Here is a 7,081-nt window from a genome sequence, read left to right on the forward strand (position 1 = left end):
TTTAAAAAAAAAAAGATTTTTTCTTTATTTATCTGACAGAGATCACAAGTAGGCAGAGAGGCAGGCAGAGAGAGAGAGGAGGAAGCAGGCTCCCTGCAGCGCAGAGAGCCCGATGTGGGGCTCGATCCCAGGACCCTGGGATCATGACCTGAGCCGAAGGCAGAGGCTTAACCCACTGAGCCACCCAGGTGCCCCTGTAAGTACTTTTGATGACAATGAAGAATAGGCAGGTGGAGTGTTTTCAAGGTACTCCAAGGTGCCGAAAGGATTTGTGATGGTTCCTTTCACAACATGCTCAGGGAACTGATCTGTAATGAGAATAGGGCTTGATGAGCAGGGGGGCCCAGTCAGGGTGGGATAGCGGAGTTTGGTTTTCCTCTGAAGGAGGCTGACACCCCTCTTTTTCACCCCAGCAAACCATGAAGAACTGAAACTTAAGAGAGATCTTTGAAAGCTTGCTGTTCCTTTGGTGAGTACTATTTATTTATTTGAGAGAGAGAGATAGAGAGAGACAGAGAGAGCACTAGTTGGGGGGAGGGAGAGAGGGCAACGGGGAAGCAGGCTCCCCAATGAGCAGGAAGCCTGATGCGGGGCTCAATCCCAGGACCCTGGATCATGACCTGAGCTGAAGGCAGTTGCTTAACTGAGTCACCCAGGAGCCCCTGTGAGTACCTTTTAAAAGGTCTTCCTCTGCTTTCGAATTGGAATAAACATACTGGTGACAGGGCACCTAGCAGTTAGAGTGTAACTTAGGAGTCTTTAACTCATGATTGAATTACATCCAAGAGCTATTTAGTGAACACCCATGGCACTAAAGACCACGTGCAAGCCACTATAGAAAGAACAAGACAAACAAGACACGTTCTTGTTCTTGCACCATAGCCTCTGTCTTCAAAGAACTGATATTTAGCAAAAATAAATAAATAAATAAACAAATAACATGAATAACATAAACAACTAGACTGCAATCAGAACATGAGAGCCTAGAGAAATCAGACAAGGTTCAGGGCGAGGTAGACTTGGAGTAGGCATTGGATGACATGTCAACAGGATGGGGCAGGTATTCCTGCCAGCGTTCAGAAATGATCCTGTAAGCAGAGCGTGTTTGGGGGAGCACTTATAACAGCTCCTTGCAGCAAAGTGATGGAAGGTGCCGTTTGAAAAGGAAACTGGCGCCAAACCATAAGAAACACCAAATGCCAGATCCAAGTGCTTCCAAGTGTTCAGTATCTTCCATAGATGGCACATTGGACAGTGGTAGGAAAGTGGTGGGATTTTCAGGAACCTTCTTCGTCTACCGGATTTGCAATACAAAATTTTCCTCTGTTTCTAATGCACACGGTCCACTCCCCGTTTGTCTGATCATAACGGGAGTTAGGGAGGTTCTTCTCACCCAACAGCAGGAAGAGTCCCAATGAAAAAAATCAGTGCATGATCATTGAAGAGTTGGCTTTTGCTTTGATCAGACAGTTGGAATTTCGTATATGTTTTTTTTTTTAATAAAAATAAATTTTATGTGAAAACTGGGAGAGGTAAAGAAAGGGAATAGTGTTGGTCTCCATAGGAATGAAGGCATGGGAAAGAAATGGCCTCCTATTTCAGGGCCCTACATGCTCAGTGAGCTAGTGGAGCTCTTTCAGTGAAATATGGATTTAGACCCCTGGCAAGAATGAGCTGGGAATCCAGTTCCCACTTGTAGAATGACTTCTGATAGAAGGCAAGTTCTGGGTTCTAAAAATGACGAGCAGAGGCTCCTGGCTAGCTCAGTCGGTAGACCATGTGACTCTTGATTTCAGGTTTGTGAGTTCAAGTCCCAAGTTGGATGCAGAGATTACTTAAAAATAAAAATCTTAAAAAATAAAAATAAAAATGGCAGGCAGACGACCTTCTGAATGCCACCTGTTTAGAAGTTGAGGGTATAATAATGTTAATGATTTTAGGTTCAAAACAAATTTAAAAATTTTTTTCAAGATTTTATTTAGTTATTTGACAGAGGGAGAGAGAGAATGAACACAAGCAGGGGGAGCGGCAGAGGGGGAAGCAGACTCCCCACTGAGCAAGGAACCCAACACAGGGCTTGATCCCAGGACCCCGAGATCAAGACCCAAGTTGAAGGCAGATGCTTAACTGACTGAGCCACTCAGGTGTCCCTAAAATCTTGATTGTTGTAACACTTATAAACACAAATTAGGGTTGGCCAGAACATTCAACAGAGGGGTATGTTTGACAAGGGAAAGCTAGCGGTCTGAGATTGTTGAGAGAAAAGATAATCCATGCATCTTTTTTGCTCCCCTACAAATTAGACTAAAATCTGTCACCACCAGAAAAAACTCTGGCTTTCTTGCATAATGCCCCTCCCTCCACTTCTGGTCCCCACACCAAGGAGCTAGAATTTCTCACACAACCTGGGAGCACCAAGAGAACTCTGTAGCTGACATCATCAGTCTGCACATAATCAAGAAATGTCAGTGACCACTGCATTCCCTTAACTGATGAAGCTCCCTTAAGTCCCTGGGCCAGGAGGAAACCTCTGAGCAGGTCTTTGGAAAAGAGTCTGCCATCTCCCCAGGTCTCCAGATTCTCATAGGAAGCTCATATTCCTTGTCAACCAAAACTCACGTCCCGAGTGTTGGTCTTTTGAGGCAGGGGCTGCCAAACGTGGATTTCAGTAGCACTGGGACAAATAGATTGACTGCCACGAGTCAGTTTGCTCATTTGGATATAAGGTGACACTGCATTTGGCACTGAAAGTCTAAAGCAAAGATTTGTTTTGTTTTTTTGTATTTTTTTTTTTTTTTTTTGGTGGGCAGAAAAGCAAAGTTTATTGAGCGAGAGTAAAGTGATAGTATGAAGCTCCCGAAGAGAGAGGGGACCTGAGAGGGCTGCCCTAAAGCAAAGTCTTACAGCAGAGCTTTTCTGAAGATGGTTTATGCAATTCCTCTCTACTGAATGACTTTTTCCCAATCTCTCTACATACGGTGTAGTCAGAGAAAGGTCATTGTTTATTCTTAAAATCTGGGTTTTGAAACGATCCATACTTTTGAAAATTGTGTTTTTAAAAATGTACTTGATGGCAGTGAATAGCCAGTCACAACTATAGATCCTTTGTTTTCTGCCCATTTCCTTTCTGACAAGCAGCTGCCAAGCTATGGGCCCCCAGGAGATGATACAGGAGAAAGTGCAAATATGAACGATGCATCTTAGAATTCAGAATGTGGAGGGGTATGCAAATTATCATTATTTTTTAAATTAAAAATTTAAAAATTTTAAGAAAATTTTAATTTAAAATTTAAAAATTTTAAGAAAAAAAGGTGGCCCAAAGTATCTTACAGGGGGAAGGAATATTATTTTACTCCCCTGCCGAGCATGCTTAGGAATAACCAGGCTGTTTCTCCATTTCAAATTTGAGCTGCCATTCATTTTTCCCAACCTACTCTCCAGCTTCAGAAAGAAGCAAACCTAGGGGCGCCTGGGTGGTTTAGTGGGTTGAAGCCTCTGCCTTCGGCTCAGGTCATGATCCCGGGGTCCTAGGATCAGGCCCCACATCAGGCTCTCTGCTCGGCAGGGAGCCTGCTTCTTTTCCTCTCTCTCTGCCTGCCTCTCTGCTTACTTGTGATCTTTGTCTGTCAAATAAATAAATAAAATATTAATAAAATATTTTTTAAAAAAAGAAAGAAGCAAACCTTGGTGCTGTGTGTTTTCCTCCTGTAAACACGGTTACTTCACTCCAGGATGTGGTGGGGGGCAGAAGCTCATTCTTCTTACAAGGTGATCTGTCTTTATGCGCTCTTGGATGAGAATATGGAAACGGTCATCTGGGATTAAGTGCAATTTCTTTTAGACTGTGTTCACCATGTTAGCTGTTCCACAGCGAGACCCGGTATGATATATCCAGAGTGAAAGGAAAAGAAATACCAAATTTTTTTAATGCTTTTTATTATTTTTAAATTTTTATTTATTTATTTTTAATTTAATTTAATTTAATTTTTATTTATTTTAAATTTTTATTTGTTATTATTTATTTTTACTTTTTTTTTTTTTTTTTTTAGCTTATGCATCAGGACCAGCCATTGGAAGCTCCGTGGAGACAGTGAGCCTGGCTGTAAGGAGGCAGGATTCCTTGCAGCCCTGTTTATGGGGATGGAGAAGCCTACACACACAGGCACGCTGGGGCACGAGTCAGGGAAACCGATGTCAGATCTGCCCTTGGCCTGAGCACAGCAGGCTGAGGCCGGAGCTTTGGTGCCTTCCTCCTCTCTGCCCTTCCCTTACATGGCCCTATTTCCACCCTTGCAAAGCCAAGCTCCTGTTTGGGCAGCTCCTTCTAAGGCAACCGCTTGGCCCTTGTCTTGCAAGTTGGCACAGAAAATAATTTACTCCATGTCTGCATTTACTCCATGGAAAGGTGAACTGAAAAGTCGAAGAAGACGCTGGTTCGTTAGAGCCGGCAGGTTTGAACTTCCCATTGCTTGGCAACAAGTGTAATGGTCTCTCTGCATTCCTGGTTACTTCTAAAAGAAACTCTCAGAATGCTTCCTGCACTGATTTGCTGCTGCCTTTCTGTTATTAAACTTCTAGCAGAATGCCAACAACATCCTTTGTGATCTATGCTTTAAAAGAGTTCAGAGCCTGTGCAGACCCTACATCCCTGCTTGTTCTTTCCAGAGGCTGGCCGGTGGCTGGGCTGTTTGCAGGACTCTGTACAGGGCCAGGAAAGTAAAGGTGGGAAGGGGGTTAATGTTTATGGGACCCCAGCTCCACAGTGGGAAGAGTGGAGACGATGAGGACCGTATTCTCTCTTCCTGTTCTCTGGCAACGTGTGGTAGGCTTGTGGCGGGAGCCAGCTGACTAATGCTTCTGCCTGCGATTCCAGCTTGGAAGGAGAGGCCCCTGAGTACAGGGACAGACAGGATTACTGACAGCAGCAGTGTGGGGCGAGTGACCACTGGGCAAGTGTGGCTTCCTAGACAGAATGTTCTATGGGGGATCCTGGAGGGGCCTTGCCCAGTCTGGTTTCTGTGGTTGGCAAACCTGGATTTCCAGTCCCTCCCACGGGGTTCAGGGGGACTGTCTTTCAACAGGCTCTCTGCTACAGACGGTTTCTCTTGTGTGGAATTGGAAACTCTACTGACGTAGCCAGGAAGAGGTAGAATCAGAATTTAAATGAGTCTCTCAGATACTGTAAACCATCACGTATTTTATACCTGAAAAGGTGATTAGAATCTGAGCAACTGTCAAACCCTGTCTAGTTCATGCCTTTGTGAGAAAAAGGATTTCCAAGCACATCAGTGATCAGAGAGCTCAATAGTGATCACACACACACACACACACACACACACACATTCATACACACACGTATTCATATACCACATGCACACATACACACGTTCAAATCGATGGGCACGTTTTCATAAAGGAAATTAACATCGACTGAGTGGTTGTAAGTGCCAGAGGCTCTGCGGGGGGGGGGGGGGGGGAGAAGGGGGGGAATTGGTTAAGAAGAGATTGGAGAGTCAGATCTGATTTCATTTCTGGGTCTGTTACTCAATACATCTTTCTGACCTTGGACAAATTATTTACCTTCTTTAAGCCACTGTTTCCTTATTTGTAGAGTGGGGATGTTAGCTATTTCATGGAGATTCCCTCGGACCTATAAAGCACCTCACACAGTGCTTGTCATGTGGCAAGGGCTCATCACATGGGAATTGTTCTTTTTATCTAAATATGTTGCCTCCTTTAGTTCTTATAGCATTGCTGTAGGTGGGGGGTTGTCCTTTCTTGAATAAGTCTAGGAATCTTACTTGCTGGCATATCCTTTCACCACCTTCTAGAAGGGGAATGTAAGGTGTGGTGGAACAGCGGTGAGATGAGGAGGAAGACAAACAGATCTTTATAAAAGTTCTGTTTGAGCCTAAAAGATAAGTTGGGTTATCTTTTCTCAGGTTCATTATTGAACTGTTTGTTCACGGCTAATTTGACCTGTTCATTACACCTGCCGAGAACAATTTAGATTTCAAAGAGGCCGTCAGAAACCAAGATACAATTCCCTTGGAGTGAGTTACCCACATAATCCCTGGCCTCCCAGCGTTCGGGCGCCTGAACACCTGGGCCAGACCCCCAGCTCCTGGCATTCTCCCTTCAGATGTGGCTTATCCCAGGTATTGGGAGCCTCAGGCAGGTTTTGAGCAATACTGGTCAAGGGGTTGGGCCCACTTCACCAGCAAAAAGATGATGGATTTGGGGGAAAGAGCTGAATCCACTTAGAAAATAAGTCGATCAAGACATATTCACTAATGGACACGTAGTAGTCATTCACGTTGTATTCTGTTGCATAAGATAACCTACAGGAGACGACTTTGTCAGTACACTGAGCAGATAACAGGCATTAAGGGAATGCCACTTCCCCTTCTCCACTTCTCCCTTTCTTCCACAACTTTTTTTGTAGCTTGTCATAAAGTTGCATCTGAATTAGCTTATAATTCTCATAATGATCTTTAAGGGACGTGTGTTGTTTTTAGTTTCTGTGTTACCGAGGTGGAACTTTTTTTCTAGGAGGATTTTTCTAAGAGTGCACTCTCTGAAAGAGGTAGAGCAGTGGCTCAAGCCCAAATCTTTTGCACACCCATTTTGTTTTCATTCATTCCCCATTTGTGGATCTATTCCAGGGCCTGGAGCGGGGGCGGACATCAGCCATGGTCCCTGCCTACAAGGAACTCCTGCTAGTTAGGGAAAGTCTTTCCTTTTTGCCATCCTGTCTGAGACAGCATCATTTTTTTTCCTGGCCCTAATTAATGATCCATTCATATCCCAAGGCCCATGGATGAATAGCTATATTCAGGTTTCCAATTTATGGTAGTTTTCTTTGGAAGTCAACCAGTTTTGGGGCTCCGTTTCAATCTGCCCACATATTTCATAGTTAAACTGTCAAAAATGATGTGCAATTTGGGAATATTTTTTTACAAGACCCCAAAGAGGGGCATTTCAGGAGGCCATGACATGACAACTCTCTTCAGTTCGGAAGCAGAGATGTTCTAGAATCAATGCACACTCAACCGCTGTGCTTTTTGTTTTGTGTTAAGTC

The 7,081-nt window shown here is 44.0% G+C and overlaps 1 long non-coding RNA gene across 1 annotated transcript; it reads left to right on the plus strand.

Moving 5' to 3' along the window:
• The first annotated feature begins 59 nt into the window (after positions 1-59).
• On the plus strand, positions 60-4,582 carry LOC132017502 (uncharacterized). Its single transcript, XR_009404298.1, has 3 exons — positions 60-196; positions 414-469; positions 4,050-4,582. It is a non-coding gene; the product is annotated as an uncharacterized LOC132017502 (long non-coding RNA).
• Positions 4,583-7,081: the final 2,499 nt, after the last annotated feature.

This window comes from Mustela nigripes, chromosome 5, assembly GCF_022355385.1.
Source record: "Mustela nigripes isolate SB6536 chromosome 5, MUSNIG.SB6536, whole genome shotgun sequence".
Classification (NCBI taxonomy): domain Eukaryota; kingdom Metazoa; phylum Chordata; class Mammalia; order Carnivora; family Mustelidae; genus Mustela; species Mustela nigripes.